The sequence below is a fragment of the Mercenaria mercenaria genome, chromosome 12, assembly GCF_021730395.1.
Source record: "Mercenaria mercenaria strain notata chromosome 12, MADL_Memer_1, whole genome shotgun sequence".
Taxonomy (NCBI): domain Eukaryota; kingdom Metazoa; phylum Mollusca; class Bivalvia; order Venerida; family Veneridae; genus Mercenaria; species Mercenaria mercenaria.
In genome coordinates, this window is record NC_069372.1 from 66746755 (window position 1) to 66758298 (window position 11544).

Consider the following 11544-nt stretch of genomic DNA (forward strand, 5'->3'; position numbering starts at 1 on the left):
CACGTGCTAAACATTTAAACATAATTAACTATCACAACAGCAGTTTTCAAGTGTCTTGTGACGGCCATAAATTATATGCCCGTAGTTTATTTTTGTCAGTACTTCGACGTCATAAACTCCTTTCAATTTATTTCTGTAACAGAATTTAGTTTTAGCCTGAGATATGAGCTTGAATGGTATTGCACATTTCATTATCTCAGTCAGAATCTATTTATCATTTTTCTTGGTTCAAAATGATCGATAACTGAAAGCTTTACGAACATACATCTTGAATTATGTGTATTTCGTTGCGATAAATGTTCTATTTTAGATCCGTTACAATTATAAATAATTCTGCAACGCTTAGACCAGAACGAAAAAAAAGTAGTTCTGTTCAAAAGGTTTATTAGTCCAGTTTCTTCCGATTGCACATACTCTAATCAGATATAACAATGTATTTTCTGTATTTACAATTTGTTGAATTGTAAATTTGTCTCTCATGAAATTAGATTTCAAAATGGTTAATTTTTTTTTTTTTGGTTGGATTTAACGTCGCACCGACACATGATAGGCCATAGGGCGACTTTCCAGCTTTAATGGTGGAGGAAGACCACAGGTGCCCCTCCGTGCATTATTTCATCACCAGCGGGCACCTGGGTAGAGCCGCCGACCTTCCGTATGCCAGCTGGATGGCTTCCTCACATGAAGAATTCAACGCCCCGAGTGAGGCTCGAACCCACATCGATGAGGGGCAAGTGATTTGAAGTCAGCGACATTAACCACTCGGCCACGGATGCCCCGCTTAATTGTAGTTGAACATTATAGTTCAACATTTTATTATACGCAACAAAATTGAAACATGACAAATTATACATCATTGGAGAGATGATTTTAACACAAAGTTGAAAATAAAGATTTTTTTCCTTGATTTTGTTGTATATAAAAACGCTACTTAAAGACCCTGTCAAGTACGTCATTTTGTGCCCTGCTGAAAGATAAACGACGTTACTGGTCATGTTTGAAGTTTGAAAGCAACGAAATGGACAAAAAACAGGGAACTGAAAAATACAAGTCTGTCGGAAATATAGTGAAATTTAATCACATACAAATGTTATGGTATACTACCTCCTTAAAGCAAAACTGCTACTTTTAACATGCAGTTAGAACTTTTTTGTATTTAGCAGTATTTAATAGTATTTTATAATAGTTGCTCAAATATATTTCTGATATCGTTAGAGCTATGGAATGAATTTGATAGATCTAACCTACTTACAGCTAATCTAGACTGACAAATATTGATTCAGATCTAAGTCAGGAATAACGAGATGTTAAATATACTTATTATTTATCTCAAGAGACACTTGAAAACGAGAGTTCCCTACGTAGAAAATCGAAAAGCAATGAACATTCTGTTTGATACTTACTATTTGATAGGAAATAATCTCCATTGGTTTTAGATGCTTTGTTTAATATTGTAAACACGATATAGGATTTGTTTGTAATTAATCTTTGGTTCAGTAAATACGTTATCTGTTTCGTCCAGATATTGTAAATTCTTCTATCTTCAAATGTATTGAATTTCAACAACATTCAGTCACGTCGGAAAGTCTAGTCTAAGAAAAAACTCCATACTTCTGTTAAAAATGCTCACTTCCACAAATCATTTTAACAGATAACCGAGGTCAATCGGAACTATACTATGCGTTAAACATTTCGAGATGAATTTCCTGGTTTTACATAATTAACAGTATCAGACAACTAATACGAAGCTTCTATCCCTCTTTGTCTGTTATTTATATTCCCCGTAACTGAAATTATTATTCAATGTACTGTTTCTATGACATTGGTGGCTGTTTTTTTAGTTTTTTCTAAATATTTCAAAAATACGTCTGTTCTGTACTGGTTTTTTCTTGAGACATATATACTAGTATCTAATTAAATAATAATAAGTTCCCAAGTGTGGTTTATCGTAGAATAACCCGTTTTTTGAGTTCTTATGCGTAAGAATACATCACGAAGGCCATATGCACTTGGGAACTTGTTATTTGTTATTTCATTTCTAACACGACATACTAGTTTCAACAACGTTGGAAAAAATGGTAACTCCTTTTTACGGCCGTGCTACGCACCTGGATTGGATTACGTCAGTGCACGCGAGTGATTTATTGCAGAATATCCCGAGATAGATTTTGCTCTACATGTATGTAGGTTATTTGCTGGTCGTGTTAGAATATTTCATATATCTTAAGCTAGTGGCATAACTAGCAGTACTGTAGTTGAAAAAATATTGTTATAGTTTAAGATATATTCAGGTATCGGCAGCATAATTTGAAAATAAGATTTATACTATAATAGAACCTATAAATGATGAACAATCTTGCTGGAAAAGACATCAATAATTTTGAATCCTTAATATTTGTTTCCTGCATGTCAAATATTAATTGTTTAATTATTATTAGATATTTGTATGAATATTTATTTCACATGGGACTTTGCGTGATAAGTTATTGATATAATTCTCCTGTTCTTGAATTTATTTTAGGCAATTATCTTTTATGAGGAGAATAAGAAAAGAAAATAAAAATACCATTATATTCGATGTACTTATGATGTATGAATATACAAAATATAACCCTTTTCTCTAGTCTTCCTGGCTGTCTAAGTGGTGGGATATTGATAGCCCGTGTTCACAAAGCATTTTTCAATCTCAGCTGAGTTTGAGCTTGAATTTTTATCATCAATTTTACTAAAACTTCAAGACTTAATTCCAATTGAAACTGACCATCAATATTGAAAAGTCATTTGAAAATAGTTATTAACTTAAAATTTAGTTTTAAACTTGCTATTTAGATATAAATGACAAATAAAATTTCATTATCAAACTTAGCTGAGACTGAAAATGTTTTGTGAACACGGGGCCTGACCATCAAAACAATGCGTTGCAAATATCTGACGTGACCATATAACCAATGAAATTACTTGTTTCTATCATTTTGCTAAATACTTTTCACTTGTCGTTTTAACTACTTACACACGTATGCTGCTAACCATTTCATGATACACCAACCCATCTGAAATCCTAAGTGCAAGATTTTGGAAAAATAGCTGCAAACACATATGAATAAAAAAAATGAAATTAAACAAGCAATTTTTATACAAGAACCACAAAAACTTAATTCATTGAGATAAAACGTTTTTTTTCAAGATCCTCTCTACAGTACAAGTGGTAGGGTGCTAGTACACTGGAAAACATGCAGTGCATGTCCTGTTCTTCAGAATGGTTATCTTATAGATCTGATAACCCTGCATAACGGCTGTCTTTAAATATACGATTGTGACATTTAAGGTTTCCCCATACTTCAACTATTTTTTCTTTTTGGTTGGATTTAACGTCGCACCGACACATGATAGGTCATATGGCGACTTTCCAGCTTTAATGGTGGAGGAAGACCCCAGATACCCCTCCGTGCATTATTTCATCACGAGCGGGCACCTGGGTAGAACCACCGACCTTCCGTAAGCCAGCTGGATGGCTTCCTCACATGAAGAATTCAACGCCCCGAGTGAGGCTCGAACCTAATTTAGACTCAGGGGTATTTGTAATGTGCAATCATAGAATCCTTTCAATGTTGCTATGTAAAAACGTTGGTGCGTGAGGTGTACGCAATAAAAATATAGAATTTACTAAAATATTTTCGGATGCCAACAACACTGCTGAAGAACTTTATCGGTAATATATATTGCTTACGTTCATTGAAACCTTATCCATAACTCTATGCTCTAGAGAATCTTATTTGTTGAAAAATGTATATCACATAAGATTTTACACGTGGTACATCCCAGTTTAAATGATGGAAATTTACTAAATATTTGTATATTCCTAAATGTTAGAGACGCATATATTGTACACGCGTACTATTTCAAGAATAGTTTGCACGGCAAATATGAAATCAGTAGGATGTTGTAATGGATAAAGGCTGACCGATAATGTATAATTCATAATAGGAACACTCTCTTTTCGGTCTGATGTTCATCGTTTCAAAACAATGTCTCAAATGTGAAAAAAATTAGGTAGGGCTACGAATGTAACCAAAACAGGCAAAACATTGCCATGGTAGGCCTTTGGCATGCAGGTAAGGGTGGGAAAAGGAAAACAGGCATTTGCGTGTACAAGTTTTGTAAAGTAAAAAAAAGGAAAATATTTTAAGGTAACCGAGCAGAATCTTTACACAGAGAAAAAACAATTATGTGCCATAATTCGCAAAAAACACTGTTGTTATTTTATTTATTTACCAAACTCCATAACAGTTCGTCTTAACTTCAAATGGTCTGTAGGGATGGTGGTAGGAACTTTTTTAATTTTATGTAAGTGTTTTCCGTGAAATTCAAGTCAATGATTTTTATTTTTAATGATTGCAATGAGTGTGAAAGAATTAAGTGAACTAATGGTAACATAGGCGTCTCCAAGACTTTTAATCTGGACCCTAAAACATTTATTCAAAAGTTACAGTTGTTACGTCAATGGTTTCTATTACTAAATATAAACAATTCATATAAATAAAAACAATAAAACTGGTTAAAGAAAAATAATTGCAGTTGTTGGGAAATGAATAAGATGAAAACAGTATTCGTATACTAAAGATATACATGATATAGGAGCAATTAGATGAAACTACTTTGTACTTGGCGTGTACATCGTGTAATTTTTCTAATGTTTTAAAATAATGATCCATTATTTTTCAGCCACCGAAATAACATCGAGAATTAAGAATTAATCTTTTTCTTGAGTATTACCGTTATGATTGTTGCACAAATACAATTTAAAATTGAAGTGGGGCACATAGGTTTGTTAGACTTACAGGAAAGGACATGCATATTTCAAGCTTCTTTAACTCTATCTGGTCATACTTTAACATCGAACAACTGACTTCTACAACAGTTTCCTACTTATATGGTAAAAGATGCAAATACAAATATAAAAACGTAAGCGCACTGAGAACAACAAAAGCAGGAAAAAAGGAACAAAGCCCCAGAGGGCAGACCACCCATGAAATTATATGTGTAATGATTGCTAACCAGGATATCACTAAAACGTAAAAGAATATTTGTCGAAACTGCAGCAGGGATTATAAATATCTTGTCCTTTTTCACTACAATACACTCTCAAATCCCAAAACGCTTTAAGCAAATACAAAAGGTGTCTATGTTGATATAATTCCAAATCAAATGCCCATATGTAAAAAGGTTTCTTTCCTAGACTAGGTATACGATAGATATTGAAATCTGAATATTACTAGTCTATTATTTTATTGTTTTCTGCTTTATTTCAATCAGAGGTATATTTGTTTCTTCAAATGTTTTAATGTTACTGCATGCGGTATTACTTTCAAGCCAATTGTGTTGTTGAGTACTAGGAATAGCTAGAAGTAAAGCAGAAAATTAAAATCATGTCATGAAATAAGCGTCATTGATTGTCTAATTGTCTTGCAGCAAGACAGGGGATGAACGAATTACTCGAGTCGTACAGGATTTCGAGAGAGCCGTGTCTGTATGGACTGCTCCATTCAGACATGGTGCTCGGGCTATCGACGTTCGAGAGAGCGGTATTTGACTGCATATAAAATGTATACCAAATTTGAGAAACTATGAGTACTTGAAAGACAAAACACGTTAAAGGAAGGAAACAAGGAATGTATGTTATCATGTACTGAAATACATATAAGTAATAGAAATAAACACAAATTAGTGAAAAACGTATTCTAACAGTGATAACAAATGAGTTTTATAGGTAGATAAAATTATTTATGTCATTGTTTTACATTTGGGCGAATCGGTCCCATTCTGAATTATGTTAAGTTATGTACTACGGTAAAAGCCAATCAGTGAGTTCCCTTTATCACGTGATACCGTTGAACCAATCGGGAAACGGCATCTTCCTTCTTCGTAAACATGACACTCAAGCATCTGTCTCTGGGCGGCATCCCAGGTCACTTGTTCCCTGGTCTTTCGTGGAGGTATTTTTCGCCCAGATATGTGAAAATATATCTTTGTTAAGGTATTGTTCGGCAAAATAAATATTGCCCTTTTTCAGTCAACACTTAGTTCACTCTTATATTTTCACATACATAGTCTTCAGGGTCAGTGCTTCGTTGTGAACAGATGCACATAAATGAATTTTATAGGTAGATGAAATTATTTATGCCATTGTTGTACATTTGGACGAATTGGTCCCATTCTGAATTATGTTAAGTTATGTACAACGGTAAAAGCCAATCAGGGAGTTCCTTTTATCACGTGATACCGTTGAACCAATCGGGAAACGGCATCTTCCTTCTTCGTAACATTCCAGAGTGAAAAGCACGCTTCTTTCTTCTAATTTTATTTTGGCTAATTTCTGGTTTTATCTTACCACCACCTCCCATTCCACCTCCTCTTTCAAGTGACAATTTTCTAACTCTGAAAGATTTCTCTTAATATTTAAATTCGTCTACTTTCTTCTTTTCTAGTTGAATATGCTTTCTGCAACGTCAGTAAGAATGATTATTTTTATTCTATGCTTTTCTGTGAAATACTGGAACATATCAGTGAAATAAAATTAATATTTCACTGTTTCAAAATACTGAAAATATCTACTTTATTTTTCACCGGTACGGAACTACACTTGAATGCGAACGAATATGCATTAGACATAATCGGGGGAAAAATCTTTGCAAAATGTAGATCTTCTTCAGTAAGATATAGATGTATATAAACACCTATATGAATATAAACATATACGCTCAACTGAAATAATATGTAAAAGAAATCTGGAATCTAATCTTCATTGATTTCGAAAACCGCCATTTGAACGTGACTTTAGTCCAACTTGGTTGAAACTTATTCATCCGTAGTTAAACGTACAAAAACGTAGTTATACGTACTGAAACGTGCCTTGTCGTATTGATCCGTAGCTGAACGTAGTTATCCGAGGCTGCCCGTACTTAAGCATAGTTCAACGTAGTTAACCGCAGACCCGACCACGAGCTGGGCAAGTTGCCAGGCGCAGTAAAACGTAGTTCAACGTAGTACTTTTTCGTGTCCTGTATTTTTTGTTCCACGTTTCTCACCATTTTTCCCGTACTAAGACGTACTGCTCCGCACTTATACCCCAGTCACACATACGGCGCGGAAAGCTACGTCTAGCTGCGGACAGAAACGTAGTAATCCGTATCGGTCCGTACCTTAGCCGTACCTCAGAGTAGTCATTCGTATTAATTCGTACCAAAACGTGGTCAAAAACGTATTCAAAACTTATTCCAAACTTGCAAGTTTCTCCATCTTTTGAACATGCACAAAAGTTTGAGCGAACCGTAGCCATTTGAGCGTGACTTTAGTCCAACTTGGCTGAAACTTATTCATCCGTAGTTAAACGTACTTAAACGTAGTTATCCGTACTGTTAGGTACCTCGCCGTAGCCGAACGTAGTTATCCGAGGCTGCTCGTACTTAAGCATAGTTCAACGTAGTTTACCACAGACCCGTCCGTGCGCTGGGCAAGTTGCAAGGCGCAGTAAAACTTAATTCAACGTAGTACCTCGTACCTATCTGTACTTATTCGCGCCCTGTATTGTTTTGTTTGTTTCCTGTTTCTCACCATTTTTCCCGTACTAAGACGAACAGCTCCGTAGTTATACACCCACAGACTAGTCCTATCCGCACCGTACCTCAACGCACGGACATATCCGTATGTGTGACTGTAGCTTTATCCGTGTACGCCCCCTCCACAGACCAATCCCATCAACACCGTACCTCAACGCACGGACAGCTTTAGTAACCAGAATCATACGATATAACGATTAAGCCAACTGATCTCGGTGCCGTAGTGATTTTAAGGAAATAAGACGTTTGTAGTTTGGAGAAGAAATCAGTTGACACACATTTGTTAGCTGACGGGGCGTTCTCCATGTCAAGCAGTGTTAAGCCAATTTTATGTGTTTTTTACATTGTTAATAAAAAATATTTCAAACGATCAGCGTTTTGCAATTTGCGTAATATGTTTCAAATGTTAGATTTTAAATTGATCAGACATTTCACAACAGAATAACTTCATTATCCAAGTAATGCAGACAAATATAGCAAAAACGTTCGATCAAATTCATTAACAGCTTTATGTCGGATTAAATTGCGTTCTTAACGATTTTATTTTCACACTTTGTAATTCTAGCCTTCTGAATTAATGACAAACCTGTCTTAAAGTACTGAAGATTGCTATTTTCCGTCTTTATATCAGACCTGAATTAGCTCTTGATAAAGTCGTTTATAATACGATACAGGATCTAAAAACTAATTTGTTTCGCCTTCTGCAATGCATGTTAAATTGGAATTCAGATTAATACTAAACATGTCAAGCTACAGAATACTGTTTTGTTCGTATCCTGCCATCGCCCATCGCCTAATTATCAAAGCGCGATGGTAGAATAGTAGTAAGGTAAGATGTGCGATGGTAGGATAGCGATATTAGGATAGAAGGACGGCAGAACTGTTTCAAGCGGATTTCTTCAGAAGTTCAAAATTACTCTGGCAAGAACAAGGTGATCTATATTAACTTATATAACTTCGTGTGCCTATGTCCTCTGTAAACATTTCTACCACTAACAAACTGAGTATTTTTTCTTTCCATGAAATATACACTGGTCAGTAAAAACATTTTATGAATAACCTGTATATATTACATGTTGAAAGGTATATATAAATATGCTAAACGTGTGCATAAAAACTTGTTTACTCGCATGTAAAAGGTTAACGTGTTGTTTACATGTGATATGGTCATTTATAAAGAAACATAGGTGTATATACTGTAATTTCACTGACATACGGTACAAAATGATTCTAGGATATGACATCCTCTCTCTCCAATGACACTGATGTTACTGATAATATTAGAGATTTTCAAGTTACGTTAACGGGGACAACGGACATCTGACTGTGGACTTACAATAGGAGTTTTCTCAAAATGTATTTTTCATATAATGACTTTATGCATAGCTAACAGGACAAATCGAGCATAAGGGTCTTATTCCGCAATACTGTTCACTTATTTTTCATTTGAAATATTACACAGAGAAAAAAGTTATAAATTTTGATATAAAATCTTTCTACTACAATCCTATTTGTCTTCCTTAGAGATGCTCGCAAGGCGTGTAGCTGCCTATAGGCGAGTATGGAGTTGCGTCTACATCTATTTGCCTGGCAAAGAAAAAAATATTTTCGATCTACCATGAAATCTGCATGGAACAGGCAGTATAATATCAATGTAGACAGGATTTTTAATATCTCGCGCGTTTTGTTCTTGCCCCAAACCATGTTTAAATAAAATACCTGAGATTTTGAAACTGTTTTGTTAGAAATTCGTCCGCCGTCTCAGATCTTGTATGCTTAGAAGTTAGAAATGATTTTTCATGGTTTTGTTTGCGTCGAAAAAGTAAAAGTTCAAAAATATAAAAGCAATAACTTAAAATGATAATTTAATGACTGTAGACCAAAGCGTCAATAGTGTTGGATCGGAAAGCTTTTTCGGTCTCCAGGCATCCGTGACCTCGTCCTCCCAAAATAATATGGGTCATTTACTGACTACATGTATTGTCCGTAAGTATTGACCTGGCACTCAAGAATATTCCGTAAGTTTCCTTCAGGTAATTTCGAACCCATGGTAACATGCGCGGCAGTCGAAGAGTCTATCACTACGTTACAGAGCCATTGGCTAACTGAATAGATTATTTATTTCATGTAAATATTAACAAGATACAAAAATAGTGTAAAATAACAAAAGCGCCCGAAAATATTGAGTGCTCGTTCAATACTTACATATAATGATATACAGTAAAGTTTAACGACTGTAGAGAAACGCATTCGCTTAAATCGTTTTCGGTCTCAAGGTCGCTGTCACCTTGACATTATACTGTGTTAATCTATACATGTATACAGTGTGTTCTATTTTAAACCTAATGCAAAGTACTGTTAATACACATTAACTTGTTAATTGTATGTTTGCATAAACTTCATGAAGTAATTGTTCATGTTTTTAAATATGAAATTAGGAACTATAATATACCTTTAACTATAGAGCAGAATCATTTGCGATGTCCCTGTGATCTTTATTATTAAACATCATATGAGCCGCACCATGGGAAAACCAACATAGTGGCTTTGCGACCAGCATGAGTCCAGACCATCCTGCGCATCCGCGCAGTCTGGTCAGGATCCATGCTGTTCGCTAACAATTTCTCTAATTGCAATAGGCTTTAAAAGCGAACAGCATGGATCCTGACCAGACTGCGCAGATGCGCAGGCTGGTCTGGATCCATGCTGGTTGCAAACCCACTATGTTGATTTTCTCATGGCACGGCTCCTATGTTGTTTGACAGCTGTGGACAAATAGTTCTTTAGGTTGGAAGCCGTCTCCAGTCACGAGCACACTGTGACCATGACCTTTAATCAACTGATCCCCAAAGTATTTAGGGTCATCTACTGACCATAGGCAATTATTAGATAAAGTTTAACCAATGTGGGATCAAGCATTCTGAAGTTAGGCCAACCAACGGACTGACTGACATACCAACGGACAGAAAACGAGGAAAACAATATACCTGAAGAAGAGGAACATAATACGCTGTCAATTGTTTAGTTAAAACGCATGAAACCGTAAGCCAGAGCACAAGGGGAAATAAAATTAAGGGCACGGCGAGGAATGACAAGGAACAATAATAAAACCAGTCCGATCCTATAGAGGGATTGACGAGCTACTTGCCATTGAGTCATCCACCTATCCCGGCATCGCACACTCTAAACGAACACGCAGTGAACAACTTTAATAGGACTGAGTTCTAAATATGCAGTGTTCTCAAAATAATACAGTCATAGCATCTTGTAATATAATGTTCGATAATTTCAATAAATAATTGGAAACGGCAATGCCTAAGAATTTTACGAAATCTCCGGAACAATCGGTAAATACTTGTCGAAGAATTTTTATATTACTTTTGAATATGATAACAAGTTCCGAATTATGACAATAAGATTTAGGAAACAATTTACTGAATGTTATATAACGGTATCCCTGCTTATAAATTTTGTTGTAATAGCAACAGTACGAAATTAAAATTTATCATAAAATGTGAAATATAAATTTCAAAAGATATGGTATGGATTACATGTCTATCAAGATGAGGGAAACTGCCAATATGAAAGTCGTCTCTGTTATCATATATATCCATAAGTATACTGAAAGATGTAAATTTGAAAAGGAAGCAATGGTACCCTCACTGCCAGCCGTTTTTACTGAAATTTTCCACGATGTATATTTGCAACCGTAGGAACAAATGCGAATTGTAATTGTTTAGTATATCTTTTATTTCATAGCTATAAGACAAGTCTGCTACAAGTGCAACGTCATTAGTTCCAATGGGAACACCAGTAACCCGCTGGGAAACAGGATAAACCTTTTTTACAACTTCAGCTTAGACACTTCACGAGAAAAGCGTGTGATTATTTCCGATTCGAAAGCCGATGACTTGTAAATCCCTCTAGG